This window comes from Macrotis lagotis, chromosome X, assembly GCF_037893015.1.
Source record: "Macrotis lagotis isolate mMagLag1 chromosome X, bilby.v1.9.chrom.fasta, whole genome shotgun sequence".
Lineage (NCBI taxonomy): Eukaryota > Metazoa > Chordata > Mammalia > Peramelemorphia > Peramelidae > Macrotis > Macrotis lagotis.
The window spans coordinates 141946033-141963729 of NC_133666.1; positions in this window are offsets into that span (position 1 = coordinate 141946033).

Genomic DNA, 17697 nt, shown 5'->3' on the forward strand with positions numbered 1-17697 from the left:
AGGATCTGAGTTCAAATTTGACCTCAGGTACTTAATACTTATTTAGCTGTGTGACCCTGGGCAAGTCATTTAACCCCACTGCCATGCAAAAACAACAACAACAAAATACAGAATAAAGGTGACTTGCCTACGGTTACAAAGCTAGTAAGTGTCTAAGGCCAGATTTGAACTCAGAAAGGTGTCTTCCTGGTCCCCAGTCCAGTGTTCCACCCGCTCTAACTACTCCTCATCAATCTGTGACAGCATTTATGAGACACCAAAGTGTACACAACACCATGCCGAGAATTAGCCCATAGTTAAATATGATGGTCTCTAAAAACACCCATGGTTCTTCCAGTCATCCCAGATCTCTAACCTCACCAATTCAGTCCCTGTCATCCCCCCATATCCAATGAGTTACCAAATTCTTTTAAATTTTACCTCCATAGTATTTTTTGCATTCATCCCTTCCTCTGATCCTACCTGGCCACAACCCTAGTTCAGGCTCTCATTATCTGAATTATTTCAATACTTTCCTATTTGATCTCCTTGTTTCCAATTTCTCTCCTTTGTTTTCTACACAACTGCCAGAAAATATGACCATATCATGCTCCTCCTCCATAGACTCTCATGGCTTCCTACTGCCAGTAGGATCAAATGTAAACTGGGCTTGGCATGTAACCTCCTTCCTAACCTGGCTCCAGCCTACCTTTCCAGGCTTATTATACATTACTTCCCTTCTGAACTGCATGTTCCAGCCAAATTGGCCTTTTTCCTAAACTTCACATATGGAATGTCTCCCAACTCTGCCTTTGCAGGCTGTCCCCCTTCTAAAACGAACTTTCTCATCTCTATCTCTCAGTTTCCTTCAAAACTCTGCTTAAAAGCTACCTCCTACATAAAGTCTTTCTTGTTCTTCTAGCTGCCAGTGCCTCCCTCATTAAAATGTTCTGATATTTATTTAATATATTCTAGGTTTGGTTTTTGTTTGTTTTGGGGTTTTTTTGCAAGGCAAATGGGGTTAAGTGGCTTGCCCAAGGCCACACAGCTAGGCAATTATTAAGTGTCTGAGGCTGGATTTGAACCCAGGTACTCCTGACTCCAGAGCCAGTGCTTTATCCACTGCACCACCTAGCTGCCCCTATTTAATATATTCTAAAGTGAATACATGCTATTTCCTCTAATAGAATTGAAGTCTCTTGAGGGCAGAAAGACTTTTTTTTTTTTTAATTTGGATCTTCAATGCTGAGCTTATTCATTAGTCTGAGTCCTATCTGACTCTTAGTGACCCAGGTTGAGGTTTTCTTGGCAAATATACGAAGTGGTTTGCCATTTCCTCCTCCAGCTCATAGGAGGAACTTAATAAAATACTTGTTGATAGAGTGATTGATGGAGTCAGCTTACTTAGGATAAGATAGGCACAGAAGATTTAGGAGCATATTAAAAAATTACAGATTTTTTAAGGCTAGAAGTGACATTGGACATCATCCAGTCATCATTTAGCAGATAAGCACAGTGAAGCCTCTTGTCTATTAACATTTCAGATTAGTGACAGAGATAGGACTTGAACCTAGAGATCACCCAGTTTCCAATCCAGGGCTCCCTCCCCCCACAAAAGTCCTATTACCCATCACCACACCATGCTGAAGAAGCAGCATCTTCTCAGGTTTAGGACTTCTGGCTATCCCCCAGCCCCTCCTTCCCTTCCTGTCAGATTACCAACCTGACTGCTTTATCCCCATCTCTAGTTCTAATTCCTCTCTTCCTGTTCCCCTCAGCTGGTTTGTTATTTAAGGCTGTCCTGCCTACCTGGCAGGCTCTAGTCATGGCCTAAAACATTGCTACCTGAGTAAGTCAGTTCTCACCCCCATCCCCATCCCATCGCTGTTTTCCATCAAGAATAATTATCCTCTCCGAGAAGAAGTGCACATGAGGTGAAGATGTTCAGAAGGAGGCACAGATTGGGGATCAGGGAATGAAATCTTACAAGGATGTAAGAAGGGATTGGCCCAGGTATACAAAGCTCTTCTCATCTATTTATTTTATTTTCAATTCACAAAACAAAACAAGCATTTCCATTACACAAATTGCAAATCTACAATGTATAACTCACTATTCCCTGCAAATATATAACAAAGTGATTGTATAAATTTCTTTTTTTCCTTTTTCCCCCCTTCCCTTTAATACACATATTCAAAACCTCTAGGGCAAAGTAAAGGCCTCAGATCCCTAAGGGATTGTATTCTCAAGGGAAAGGACTGCCCCATTTTTCATCTGTATATTTTTAGTATGGGCATCTAGGTTGCCTAGTGCATAGAGCACTAGACCCGCAGTTAAGAAGACCTGAGTTCAAATCTAGTCTTAGATACTGACTAGCTATGTGACCCTGGGCAAGTAACTTAACCCTGTTTGCCTCAGTTTCCTCATCTATAAAATGAACCGGAGAAGGAAATGGCAAACCACTCTAGTTTTGCTCAAAAAATCTCAAATGAAGTCACAAAGAGTTGGACGCAACTGAAAACAACTAAACTACAATAACAAAAATAATACCAAATAAACAGGAGAATCCAGAGGGAGTAATTTTCTTTGGAAAAGTATTATTACTAAAAGGTCAGCATTCTTTTACTATTGCAGGGGTGGGGACAAGACAATAGAATTTCAACCAACAGAGAATCCAAAGACTTCGACTTCATTAATTTCTTCCAATTATTATAAATTTATTTTCTTTTCCTTCCCCTTGACAAAGAAAAAAAACTTGAAAATATTCATAGAGAAAACAAATTCTCTCATTGACCATGTCCAAAAATATTTTTTTGCATCTTTTGAGTCCATCATTTCTTTGTTAGGAAGTAGGAAGCATGTTCCACCATTGATTTCTGAAATCATCATTGGTGTTTTGGATGCTCTTGAAAATCTAGGAGAATTTATGAACCTCCTCTCTGAATTAATTTTTTAATGCATTGAATAAAATATATAAAGTTACAAAGAAATCAGTTATATTCAAATACAGTTAGCCTCAGATTAAGAACCCTTTGTATCTAGCAAAATTTTGATAACTATCCACTGTATGGAATTTTCTGGGATCCCACTACCTCTTCTTTACTGGTAGGAGAATGTTAGAGTGAAAGAAGCCTGGATGCCAGGCTTCTGGTTACGGCCATTCATTATCTATGACCTTGGGCAAGCCTCTGTAAGCTTCAAATTCCTCATCTGTAAATAGTAAAGATGCCAGTCGTTCTTATCTCAAAAGATAGTTGCAAAGAAAGCTTTGTCTATCCTGAAGTAAAAATTATTATTACTATTTCAGCCCAACATTCTATAGTTCACATGAATAACCAAGAATTTGATATTTGGTTTTGGTTGAGCCCCATGAGCTGGGCTTTTGGCCATAGCTAGGAGGGTTCTTCAGTTCAATCTTTGTACCCCACCCCTGCTCCTGTTGGAGCTGGTCTGGAATGGAGCCAGGATGAGATGGGAGCTGACTGGAGAGATGATAGGAGTAACCAAGGAAAGTGGCAGATAAATTCTGCTGACTTGCTGGGTGGGTTCCTTGTGTTTCTGCCAACCCAAGGCTAACATTTATTTTTTTATTGCCCTGATCAGGAGCCACCCATCTTGTGCCTGGCATCCTTCCTTACCCCAAGGCTACTGCCCTAAACTACTCTTTAAATCAACCACCTCATGCTGATTCTGATTCTAGCTAACTGAAGCCAACCTCCCCTTCAAGACCCATCTCAGGTCCTGCTGCTTTCAGAAAGACTTCCTTGACCAAGTCAGGCCACCTTGATTTCTTACAGTCTTCATTCAATTGAACAAACACTGAGTAAGCAATTATGAACTAACAGCTAGAAATAAGAAAATAAAACCCCAAGTCTCTGCCCTCAAGGAAGGGGTTTAAATTTTGGGGAAGGGGTGGTAGTATTAGGAAACAAAATAAAGTATAGAAAACAATTTCTAAAGTGGAGTTCTAACAACATACTGTTTATACCATCCATTTCAGCATTTAACTATATTCAGTCCTATAGAGTTTCTTGTTGTTTCATTTGTCTCATTCCTACAACTAAACAATGAAAGGGCAAAACCTATGTCTTCTGTACTCCCACAGAGCCTGGAAGTATAAAAGTCATTCTATATGACTTACTAAAAAGACTAGAAATTACAAGATGAAGGTGATTGGAGAGTGCAGGAGGGTACTAGAGCTGATGGAGTAGGCAGTGTTATCCCCAGCCCAGGAATTCTGATCTGTGGTGGAGAAAGAGAAGGGGAAAACTTAGCTAGTCATTTATGGCAGAGACTAGTAGTGTGAAAGTGTGGGTAAAGAGAAGACAGGACTTGAAAATGGAAGAGTTGGATTCAGATCCTGCCTCTGACACTACCAAGTTGGGTGACTTAGGGCAAGTGAATTACATCATCTATAAACTGGGGCTAATAGTATTTAGATAGGATCATAGTAAGAAAAAATTTTTGTAAGTTCTGAAATAGTATATAGCATTACGAGTTAAATGAGTATATTTATTAAGAATTGTTTCTACTGAGCTATATAGCAGAGGAGGTGGAAGTACTATCGTCAATATGATAACAGGTCTAGTCTTGGGATGTGAAGGGGTTAGGGAGGGAGGGAAGGCAGAGGTAAATATCTGGGAAAATAAATGTCTGCACAATAAAGTTTGAAGTTCAATCTGTAATAATTAATATTTTCTCCATCACACAATGAACTAAGCCCTGCTTCAAAAATTTATAGATTGTCAAGTTGAAAAACCTCACACTGAAAATTTAAGGATCAGTTTTCAAGGGCTGGTTCAAGTTTGCTTCAGTACACCCCACAAGGGATTCCCATCTAGAGGGTTTGCACCCTCCTTCCTTTAGCAGAAAGCATTATAAAAGAAAAACCAGTCCAACCCGTGTCCCTCACCCCTGAGAGGAAAGACCTGCTCTGTTTGAGTACCCTGATATTGCAAGGGGAAGAAAGGGAAGGAGGGTGTCTGGGGTCAGGTGCCAGGGACAGCTGTGGCCTCTGGAAGGAAGAGGTCTCTTCCTGCCATTGTGAACATTTGCTTAAATTTGGAATTCCGCCTCTAGAGACTCCAGGGGGGATTCCTTTGCTCTCTTTGTTAAGCTCTGACAATGACTGGAGGATGGAGGATGGTGTGGGGGAAGAGTCTGCCCTCAAAATAACCTTTATTAAAGTAGAAATTTCCCCTTTGAGGTTTCTCTGTAAGGGAAGGCAGTTCGGCCAGCAAGATCTAGATGCTCTGGAGAGTAAGTAGCAGTATCATTATGAATTCACCCTAGCTCCCCACTCTGGTCCTTAAGCCACTCTGAAGGGTCTAACTTAGGAAGTCTCAGACCTGCTTCAGCCAACAAAATGCCAGGACAGGTGGATTTCTTTCCTTTTCTCCAATGTCTGACTCCTGAGGGAAGGCAGAAAACAGATTGGCTGGGTAGAAGAAGTCAGAAGAAGGTAGTACCCTCTTCTCTTCTGGTCATGATAGAAGATTTCACTCTCTCTTCTGGTGTTTCCTTTCTCCATCTGACTTCAAAGGTCTTTCATATTTTAGATCTTGTTTGTCTCAGTTTCCTCATTTGTAAAACGAGCTGGAGAAGAAAATGCAAACCACTCCAGGATCTTTGCCAAGAAAATCCCCTATTTTCAGATATATCTAAAAAATTACTAAATAACAAAAAACCTCAGAGGTAGGTAGGGCAGGTCTTACTATCCTTATTTTACAGGTAAGGAAAATGGGACTCAAACAAAATTGCTAACTTAGCCAAGGTCATAAAGCAAATTGAAGTCCCTGTTTCGCCCTCCCAGGGGAATTGCAAAGTGAGAATGTACCTGAATGAATAGAGGGGAAGGAGTGAAGGGGAGAGGAGGAAGAGAGAGAAAAGGGGAGAGGGAAGAGAGAAGAAGAGAAGGAAGAAGAAGGAAGAGGAGGAAGAGGAAGAAGGAGAAGGAGGGGGGGAGGAAGAGGAAGAAGGAGAAGGAGGAGGGGGGAGGAAGAGGAGAAGGAGCAAGAAGAGGAGGAGGGGAGGGAGGAGACAGAGGAAAGGAGGGAGACAGTGAGAAGGAGAGAAAGAAGAGAGATTAGGAGATTAAGAGTTCTAAAGGAAAATATTGGGGTGACAAGTATTCTTGAACCAAAATTCTGTTCTCCCTTTGTTGAAAAAGGAGACCCTCAAGAGACAATAAAGAGATGCTCCAGACTTCTCTGTCCATAGGGTACCAGGAGCACCCCCACTTTGGCAGGATGCAGGCAATGACTCAGGAGCTGGCCAGTGGCCCAATTGAATCCACCCTGATAATGCTGTTCACAGTGTCTTCCTTTGATTTTCCCACAGCCTGTTCCAAATAGCAGGCCAAAGAGAGTCAAGGGGTAGGAGGGGCCTTGTGGTTCAACAGGGCCAGTGACTAGGGAGAAAACCTTTTTTCTTGCCACTGTCCATGAGAATTGTATGGTTATACATTCTGTGGGTGCTCAATGAATAGGTGCAATGGACATTAAGAGCTGCAGAAGCCTTTATTCAGATTCTTCACTTTACAATGGAGGAAATCTGAGAGGAGAATCAACTAATAAACATTTGTTAAGTGCCAACTATGGGCCAGGCACTGTCATAGGCACTGAGAATATAGATACAAAAGTGTGGTCACTCCTTAGCTCAGGGGTTCTTAACTTGGGATTCACAGACTGTGGATAAATTTCAGGGAGTCTAGGGAAATTATATCTTTATTCCTTCTAACTTTTGGCTTTCTTTGTAATCTTTCTTATTTTATTTTATATATTTAAAAAAATTATTCTGAGACATGGTCTATAGGCTTCACTAGATTTCCAAAAGGACCCAAAATACAAAAATGATTAATTTTTCCTGTAGTGTGGGGGGGGAGGCCCACTGGTGAATATAACAACACCAAGAAGAAGTGGCAGCCTGGGTAAGAAGCATTGGTCCAGGTAGTCACAAAGATTCTGAATGAAGCAAAAAGGTCAAAGGACTTTCTTTCCAATAACAGTGATAGTGTGGAATTGATTATTGTTCCCTGAGCAAGAGGTGTAAGGGGAGGTGTGCATGTTTGGAGCAGGGAGATAGATTTTCAGCAGGGCTGAGGGAAAGATGCCAATACTAGCTAGGCCTTAATATCATGGTCCCTGGTAAATGGGTAGATGGATGAGATGAAGTATCTTGGGACTTACTAGATATGGTGAACTGAGGTGAAGTTTGACACATCTTTCAATTTAGTCTAACTTCAAAAACTTCTCCATAATTGGGAGAGATGGATCTCTGGAATTCCATGCCCAGAGAGTGGCTAATCCTGATTGGGGAGAAGTTGAATAACTGCAGGTAGATGGTAAGATATCTTTTCCAGTAGGAAGGATTCTTTTCTAAGTTTCTACAAGGACTTGCTGACTAGCTTCTCCTTGATTCTCTTTTCTCTCTATGTTTTCAGGACACTGCCCTCTCCTATTTCTCCTTTTACTTATCTGACCATTCCTTAGTCTCCTTTACTGTGGGGCATGATGTAGATCCTCATCTTGAGTCCTTGAGTCTCTTTACTTTTCTCTCTATATTATGTTGCTCAGTGATCTTATCACTTCCATGATCATCTCTATGCTGAAGATTCTCAAATCCACTTATTAGTCCCCAAATCTCTGCTGACCTTCAGTCTCACACCCCCAACTGCCTATCAGATATCCAGAACCAGATGTTCAGTAGTTTATCTTAAATTATTCTACATATTCCAAATTGAACTTATTATCTCTTCCTTCCCCCCCAACCTTCTTTCTTCCTAACTTTCCCATTTCTGTGTAGGGCGCCATCATCCTCTCAGTTCCCCAAGCTCCCTACTTTTTTATTATTCTTACTCCTCACTATCTCTCATCCCACTGCCAATTAAATCTTTTGCTACTGATTTCACTTTTGTAACATCTCTTAAATATATCCCTTCTCTCTTCTGATACTGTCATCACTTTGATATAGGCCCTAATGTCCTCATAACTAGACTACTGTACTTGGTATTATACTACCAACTTGGGTTGGTCTGCCTGCCACAAGTCTCTCCCTATTTTTGCACCAAGGTGATTTTCCTGAAGTACAGGCCTGACAATGTCTTCTCCACAATAAACTCTAGTGACTCCCTATCACCTCCCGGATCAATACAAAATCCTCTGACTTTCAAAGTCCATTATTGCCTAACCCTCCCTCCCTCCTTCCCTTTCCAGTCTTCTGACTTCACACCATGTACTGATTCAGTGACACTGTTCCATGAACAAGATCCTTCATTTCTTGGCTCTGGTATTTTCTGTGGCTCTCTTCCATGGTTGGAATGCTTTCCTCTATCTCTACCTATAGACCTCTCTGACTTCTTTTAAATACTAACTAAAATTCCATATTCTATAGGAAGCCTTTTCAACTCCTCTTAACCTAGAGTTTATCTCTGTTGATTATTTCCTATTAATCCTGTATAGGACTTGTTCATATGTAGTTGTTTATATGCTATCTCATTAGATTGGGAACTACTTGAGGGCAGGAACTATCTTTTTTACCTTTCTTGTATTCCCTGTGCTTAGTATAGTATCTGGCATATCAGAGGCTCTTAATAAATGATTGGGCTAGTCACTTTGGCTGGTGAGAGCAGAGCAAGAACAGGGTTGAATGGTATAGTCCAAAGAGTGTCAAGCACATTACCCAAGGGCCACATTGCTGCTGCTGTTGCCTGAACAAGAATAAAATGTAACTGGGAAATATTTAACAAAATAAATAAAACTACAATAGAACATAGATAATAATAACATGTGGTCTCTAAGTCAATATTCTTCCCACAGAAATCCAAAAGGTTTATTTGGTCTCCATTTCTATTTGAATTTGATAGCACAGGTATATTGGATAGGGGGCTAGTCTCAAAGTCATTAAGATCAATATATATAAGCTGTTTGACCTTGGACAAGTTGTACTCCAGGCAACCACTTGTTGCTCTCTAAGACTATATTTGGCAGAAAAAGTACCATCCTTTCCTCATCCAAGAATGGCCTAAACTAGTACAGGTCCAATCCTATGCCTGATCCTATGGACCCCCCCTAACACACAACCTCCTTGGGAGCAGTAGTCCAGAATTTCAGCCTTCACATCTAGAAATTCTCCTCCTTAAAAGTTCAGCCAGTTGCCTCTTCCTCTGTACAGTCTTTCCTGGTCTCCCCAGTTGGAAATGAGTCTTTTCTCAGGACCCCGTTTAATCTCTTTCTACCTTTAATCACATTCCACTATGCTTTATAGTATAATAATGATGTTTCATCCTATTATTAGATTGTAAATTCCTCTGGGCAGGGATAATATTGGGCTGTTTTTTTCTCCACCCTTGTATTCCCATGCTCTATCACTATATTTTTTATGTAGCAGGCACTGTATACATATATCCATATAAAGAAAATTCATACTCAATGTTTGTTGAGAATACTCAAAGAATTCTCAATAAATTATATATATATATATATATATATATATATATGGATGACTACCTATATATACATTTGTATAATATATAGATACATACTATATGTCACATATGTCATATTATATAAAGTATATACACATATCTCATGTATACACATGAGATATACATACCTACATATAATAGACATTTGTATGATATATAAATATATACATATTATGTATCCTATAATGTATAAGTATGTACCTATATTTATATGTAAATATACATACCTATATATTTATTAAGAATTCACAGTCAAAAGTTGTTGAGAATATTTAAGGAATCCTCTCTCTATATGTATACATGAATATTATAATACTTATAAAATTTAGAATATTAGAGAATTTTTAACAAATTTTATATATATATATATATGTATATATGTATATATGTATAGCTAAATGGTGCAGTGGTGCAGTGGACAAAGTGCTAGCCCTGGAGTTAAAATCCAGTCCCAGATACTAGCTGTGACCCTGGGAAAATCACTTAACTATGTTTACCACAGTTTCCTCATCTGTAAAATGAGCTGGAGAAGGAAATGGAAAACCACTCAAAGCCAAGAAAATCACAAATGAGGCACAACAGAGATTGACTGGATAAGAACATACACATAACTTAGAACACAAAAATATATTGAGAATTGATCCTGAGGTATAAATGAGAGAATTGAGGAGGGGAAATTGCACAAAGACCCTGAGCATCCAAGGGGAATAAATCTTGGGACTGGGGAAAAGGATAGCATGAAAAAAAGGTAATTTAGGGATATAGGAGGCAATGTTGCTGGTCTTACCAAAGGAAAAAGCTCTAATTCTAGCCTGTGGTTTATTGGGGTATCAAAGTAAGGAAGTATGCATCCTCACTAATGGGAAGACAACAAATCCTGCCCTGATGGTGGTCGCTGTCTTGTCTTCATATTTAAAGGGCAGGCTTTGCCTCTTCCAAGATGTGAATAAGAATGAGCCCTTTATTTAATGTCTTTCTTCTTGTTTTCTATAAAGTCTCACTTGTCCTTTAGGCTACTGACAAAGAACCCACCTAGCGCCACACCTGACTGTGGGGTGGGATCCTATTTCTTAGTCCCTCTCCAGCTTCCCCCAAGTCTTACAGGAGACCAAGTCTATATGGTGAAATTTACCCTTTCCCTATCCTCTGCAATGACTCTTCCCTAATCAAACGAGATTTGGTCCCAGAATTACCCCGGCCTCTGTGGCCCCAGAAGTGACCTGGGGTGGGGGACAGAAAAAGGCCCTTCTGGCTCCACCTAAGAGCACTTTGTCAAAGGCAAGAGACCCTGGTTCAAATCTGGACTCTGGTGTTAACTGGCTTTGTGGCTTTAGGTCCTAAACATCTCCTAATCTCAGTTTTCTCATCTGCAGAATGAGGATGCCACATAGTTCTTGCCATTATTGTGAAATCTTGGCATTCTGGAAAGCATAAACTGCTGCATAGGAACGTGGTTCTCTGGGGGAGGCTGCATTTTTGACTGCAGTTTTTGGGGTGTGCTGGTCTTGGAGCCTGGCTCAATGGTCATTGGAGGAAACCTTGGCACCTCCTCCCAGTGGCTAGCTCCCCTCCCAACTGCTTCTTCCATCAGCTCCCTGGACTCCAGTGCTCCAGGTAAATCTCCCAGTCCCCAGCAATCTCTCTCTCTCTCTCTCTCTCTCTCTCCCCTACCTTCTGCAGGCTTGTCATCTTTATTTAAAAAAAAAAAAACACTGTCGCTTTTCTATCTACTCAAAACCTTCCCAATGAGTTTCTTGGGTCCCAAAGAATCATGGGATGTGTAGTTCTCACTTATCTTGTCAGAAAAAAGCTCCTCAATCCTAAAGCATTATGGGAATATCAGTTTCCAAAGAGGGTCCTCGCACACAAAGAGAACTCTACCCCTTCCTTTGCCTCTCCCTCTCCCTCTCCCCCTACCCCACCCTGATGCCCTGGAAAAAAAAATGGCTTTTTTCTTTAAACACACACACACATTTGAATCTTCCTTCCCATCTGCAGCTAGTGACCTAAACAGGCAGACACACTCCCACATCTCACACCCCACACCCACTCCTCCTTGCATCACCCACAATTGAGGCATCTCAGGGTTTTGTGAATGGAGCTTTCATCTTTCACCAGCCCAACAGCTGTTCAACCAGTGATCCTTTCTTTTCAGAAAGCCCCACCCTCTTGCAGGTGTGCCTTTCCATTTGCAATTGGAGAAACAAGAGTAGTCATAGACCCGAGCCCCCCTGTGCACCTCCCCCCCCATTGGGCTGCTTTTTGTTTGCTCAGAATCTGAAATAACCTGTAACTTATGCAATTTCCCTCTAAAAAAAACAAAAACAAAAACAAAGAAAGCAATTCTATATTTCAGCCCCTAGGAATTCAGGTTCAGCCAACACAGACATAACCATAATTCTGTTTTTAGTTTTCCCTCCTGTTTAAGGCAACTATTAGAGTGTGCAGAATACATAACTGCACACATATTTGCATAAGGACTCATGGCTCTCATATATAGGTATTTCTGTACTTTTCTGAAGGTGTCCCATGTGCTCTTCTCTCTATTTTATTCAATCTATCCTATAAAATTCCTCCTGTCACTTTTCTGCCCTTTCTGTAATTTAGGTTGCAGTTGGTCTGACCTGGGAAGATTGAATTTCTTATTATAGGTTTCTTGATGAGATGAGTAAGTTGATTACTCTCCTTTGTCCAGCTCCTGGGAAGGGGAATGATTCCCTGTAGGCTCCAAGAGTATGATTTTTTTTTTAGTGTTCTTTTCTTTTTTTTCAGATCTTTTTTTAATTTTATTTTTTATTTCTCATTTTGTACAATTTTTTTTACATTAATAAAATATTCTTGTTTAAGAGTAAACAAAATATCCCTCCCCCCATGAATATAGACTTGCTTGGGCAATAAAGTAAAGGGGGAGAGAAAAAAAATTAAAATAAAAAAAATAGTAGTGATAATTGTAGGTATGGCCAGGTGGCACAATGGATGAAGCACCTGCCCTGGAGCCACGAGCACCCGAGCCCACATCCAGCCCCATAGACCCAACCGTGTGACATGCAAGCCACCTGATCCCCACTGCCCTGCAAAAACCAAAAAGAAGAAAAAAGAAGACCCAAAATAAAATAAAATAGTAATCATAGTAGGGGTGGCTGGGTGGCAGACAGAGCATTGGCCCTTGAGCCAGGAGCACCCAGGTCCGAATCCGGCCTCAGACACCCAAAGATCACCCTGCTATGTGGCCCCAAGCAGGCCACCCAGCTCCATTTGCCCTGCACCCCCCCCCCAAATAATAATAATAATAAAAAACGTGCTTCAGTCTTTGTTCCAACACCAACAACTCTGTCACGGGTGGATCACATTCTTTATGATAAGTCCATCACAAAAGTTACTTCCATATTTTTCCAACGTTGCCATTGCTGATCGCAACTCCCTCCTTTCTTATTTCTCCACTACCATGTACTATATTTTCTCTCTCCTTTCACTCTGACTCTGCTGTAGGGTCGCTGAGTGGCGCAGCAGACAGATCCCTAGTCCTGGGGCCAAGAAGCCCTGAGCCCTCATACCACCCCTTAGGCCCAGAATCCACCTGGCCCTATGGTCCTGGACAGGCCTTCCAATTCCAGCCCCTTGCAAGAAGTAAAAAAAGAAAATGTATTATATCTGACCACTCTCCCCCATGGTCCATCCTCTCCTCCTTTATTCATATCCCCACCCCTTCCCCCTGCTCCCCCGCTTCTTACTCCAGATGTCTATACCCCATTGAGTATATATGCTGTTTCCTCTCCTAGCCACCTCTGATGAGAGCAAAGGTTCCTTCATTCCCCCTTCCATATCATTGCAATAGCTCATTGTAATAAAGAAAAAACTTATTATATGAAATATCTTGGCCTATTCCTCCTCTCCTTTTTCTTTCTCCCATTATATTTCCCTTTTTTTCTATTGACTTCATTTTTACACCATATTTTATCTTCAAATTCAGCTTTCTCCTGTGCTTCAACTATAAAAGCTCCCTCTACCTGTTCTATTAACTGAGAAGGTTCATATGAGTATTATCAGTGTCATTTTTCTATGCAGGAATACATGCAGTTCATCATCAAGTCCTTCATATTTCCCCCCTCTCTTCCAATCTCCATGCTTCACCTGAATCCTGTATCTGAAGATCAAACCTTCTGTTCAGCTCTGGCCATTCCAAAAGGAACATTTGAAATTCCCCTGGTTCATTGAAAGTCCATCTTTTTTCCTGGAAGAGGACATTCAGCCTTGCTGGGTAGTTCATTCTTGGCTGCATTCTAAGCTCTTTTGCTTTCCAGTATATTATATTCCAAGACCTACAAGCTTCCAATGTAGCTGCTGCTAAGTCCTGTGTGATCCTGACTGCAGCTCCACGATATTTGAACTGTGTCCTTCTGGCTGCTTGTAATATTTTCTCTTTGACTTGGGAGTTCTGGAACTTGGCTATAATATTCCTAGGGATTGGTTTTTTGGGATTTCTTTCTCGGGGGGATCAGTGGATTCTCTCCATTTCTATTTTGCCCTCTGCTTCTAGAATATCAGGGCAATTTTCCTGTAGTAATTCTTTGAAAATGATGTCAAGGCTCTTTTCCTGATCATGACTTTCAGGTATTCCAATAATTTTCAAATTATCTTTCCTAAGTCTGTTTTCCATATCAGTTGTTTTTTTCAATGAGATATTTCACATTCTCTTCTAATTTTTCATTTTTTTTGGTTTTGAAGTATTGATTCCTGATTTCTGGTAAATTCATCAATCTCCCTGAATTCTATTCTTTGTCTGAAGGATTTGTTCTCCTCAGAGAGTTTTCTTATCTCTTTTTCCATCTGGCCAATTTTTCTTTTTAAGTCATTCTTCTCCTCAATAACTTTTTGAACTGTTTTATCCATTTGACCTAAGCTGGTTTTTAGCATGCTATTTTCTTCAGCATTTTTTTGGATTTCCTTGACTAGGCTGCTGACTTCATTTTCTTGTTTTTCCTGCATCTCTCTCCTTTCTTTTCCCAGTTTTTCTTCCAACTCCCTCATTTTATTTTCAAAGTTTTTTTTGAGCTCTGTCATAGCCTGAGCTCAATTTCTGTTTTTCTTGGAGTCTTTAGATGTAGGAGCTTGTGCTTCCTCATCTTCAGACTGAGTGGTTTGATCCTTCTTGGGCTCATATGCAAAATATTTCTCAATGGTCTTCCTCTTATTTCTCTGCCTGCTCATTTTCCCAGCCTGCACCTGTTTTGGGGTGCTTCCCCCCTTCTGCCACAGGGCCGAGGTGGGGGGGCCCTGCTGTTCTATGGGGGGGCCTAGACTTTGATCAGGATCTGAATGTGGTCAGAGCCCCAGAGTCCTGTTCCAGGGGAAGAGGACAGAGCTAGGCAGTCTCTCTCTCTTCACTCCCCTCCCTCAACTCAATGGGCTCATGCCCTAGGGGCTCCTGCTTACCAGCTCCGCCTGCTTCTGTTTCTGGATCTTTGCTGCTGAAAGACCAAGATGCTCCCTGTGTGCCCTGAGGGCTGGGCTCCACATGCTCGCTCTGGCAGAGGTCCCCCACTGTTCCCCCACTTTGTGCTGGATGCTCCCCAGGGTGCACCTCAGGAGACTCCCCCACTGCTGTGAGCTGTGGCTCCCTGCGCCCTGGGGCTGCCTCTGGGAGGTTGAAGTTCTTTGGCTCTGGTGGGCCACCCCTCTGATGGGCCACCCCTCCGACCCTGGGGAACAGGGCCTTTCTGCTCTGCCTTACTGGGCCCCTTTGTGGGTTCTGTCTCTCGAAAGTTTAGTTAGAGTCCTTAGTTTCAAGTTTTATCAGAGAGCACCTAAGACTCCCTTCTTGTCGCCATCTTGGCTCTGCCCCTCCTCCAAGAGTATGATTCAACTCCAGAGCTCAGTGTATGAGACTTGGGAGGGAAGGAAAGGTTTATCCAAAAAGCCAATAGGCAAGTAGTGGCTAGCTAGTCAAGGGGTGCATTGAGGGATAGTGTAATCTTTTCCTATACTAGAAAAAGGCAGACTTTGGAAGCTCAGAATCACCAAATAGAAGCAGTGAGGTTAAACCAGATGTAAGGAAATATACAACCAAATATAAGGAAAATGCCACCCCAAGAAGTGCCACTTCCTCCTTTGGACAGAAATGCCAAATCCCAAAGAGTGATTTGAGGCTACAAAAATACAATGAGGGAGGTGAGGAACTGGGGGTCAATTCTGGGGGCCATATTTTAGGAGGAATATTGAGAAGCTGGAGGGTATTGATTAGGAGCTGGAGAGTATCTTAGAGGTCATCTCTTTCAATTCTCTTCTTTTACAGATAAGGAAACTGAGGTTCAGAGATTAAATCATTTGCCCAAGGTCACTGAGATAGCATGTAACAGAGTGAGGACTGCTCTTTCTGCTGCATGGTGCTGTCTCCCATGGTAAAGGATGATGAGTATACCAAGAGCATATCGGGTGAGGAAGCCAGGATGCAAGAAAAAGATAGCTGTCTTCAAACACCTTATGCTCTCTCCTCAAATTAACTTGTATTATACTTAAGTGTTATGTTCCCCTTTCCCTCCCCTCTCTTTGAGGGCAGAAACTATTTTATCATTGTCTTTAAAGGTTTTATAGATGCCTTTTGTTTTTACATCAGAGTCATTTTGAAGTACACACGCACTCCTCTCTTCCCCTCCCCAAAGTGAGCTTTCTCTCATGAGAAAAAACAATTAATCATTCCACACCTTATATCTCCAAAGAAAGATATTGGAACATTTCCTTATCTCTTTCCCAGGCTAGGATTAGCTATTATAATTAGAATAGCCTCTGTTTCAGTATTCTCTTTATTTATATTTTTGTAATCCATGTGTACATTCCCCTCCCCCCCCTGCCCCATTCTGCTTATTTCATACTGGTTCCGTTTATACAAGTCTTCACATATTTCTCTAAATTCCTCATATACCTCTTTCCTTTTTTTTCTGATTTTTTTTAGGTTTTTCCAAGGCAAACGGGGTTAATTGGCTTGCCCAAGGCCACACAGCTAGGTAATTATTAAGTGTCTGAGACCAGATTTGAACTCAGGTACTCCTGACTCTATCCACTGCGCCACCTAGCTGCCCCCATATGCCTCTTTTCTTAGAGCCATAGACACACTCTTGGTTTGTTCTTCTTGATTCCAGAGGGGAGAATTAGGTGTAATGGGTTGAAGTTGCTTAGTATCAGAGGTCTGCTCCATATCAGCAAAGATTTATTAACAACTGGAGTCATTCTAAAGTGGAATAGACTGCCTCAGGAGGTGTGAACTCTATTACTGGAGGTCTTTAAGCCAAGGCTAGACATCTACTTATCAGACTTATTCTAAAAGGGATTGGTGGAAAATTATCAGGCTAGTTGATAGTAATACTTTTTGCTGGTAGGAAAAGGTGCTTTTGGCTGTTAACACAGTCCTAGGGAGGATAATAAGGTCCTTTCAGTAACCCTCCTTCAAATATTACATCAATGAGAAGAGTAGACATATTCAGATTATATAGGAGGATATACATACTGGTTGTGTGGTCAGGAGAGACAGCAAAGTGGGTACAATAAATGGATAGAATCTAGGACTTGGAGTCATATCTGACCTCAGATATCTGACCTAGCTGGATAAGTCACTTAACTCATTTGCCTCAGTTCCCACATCCGTAGAATGGGGATAAATAAGAGCACCTCTCTCCTAGGGTTGTAATGCTTGGTATATACTAGGTGCTTAATAAATGCTCATGATCTCCCTGTCCTACCTCTGAAGTCATACCAGGTCTTCTGGTGATGTCCTTTCCAAGAACAATGTTGTTTCGCTGCTTCCTGTTGGGTGACTGCTGCTCCCTACTGGGTGTCCTTCTTTTTCTGGGCCCCACTGGAAGCCTGTCTCATCTCTGATGTTCCTTGATGTTCTCTGTCTCCTACAGGGTTGTTCTTTCTACTGTCACCATTAGTAGAGCCCAGCTACAACAAAACACATACTTTTTTAAAATAATATTTTATTTTTCCAACTACATGCAAAGATAGTTTTCAACAATCATTTTTCTTTCTTTTTTTTTTTTTTAACAAAGCAATGGGGTTAAGTAACTTGCCCAAAGTCATACAGCTAAATAAGTATCAAGTGTCTGATGTCCAATTTGAACTCAGCTTCTCCTGACTCCAGGGCCAGTGCTCTATGCACAGTACTACCTAGCGCAACATTCATTTTTAATAAAATTTTTGAGTTCCATATTTTCCTCCCTCCCTTTCTTCCTCTACCC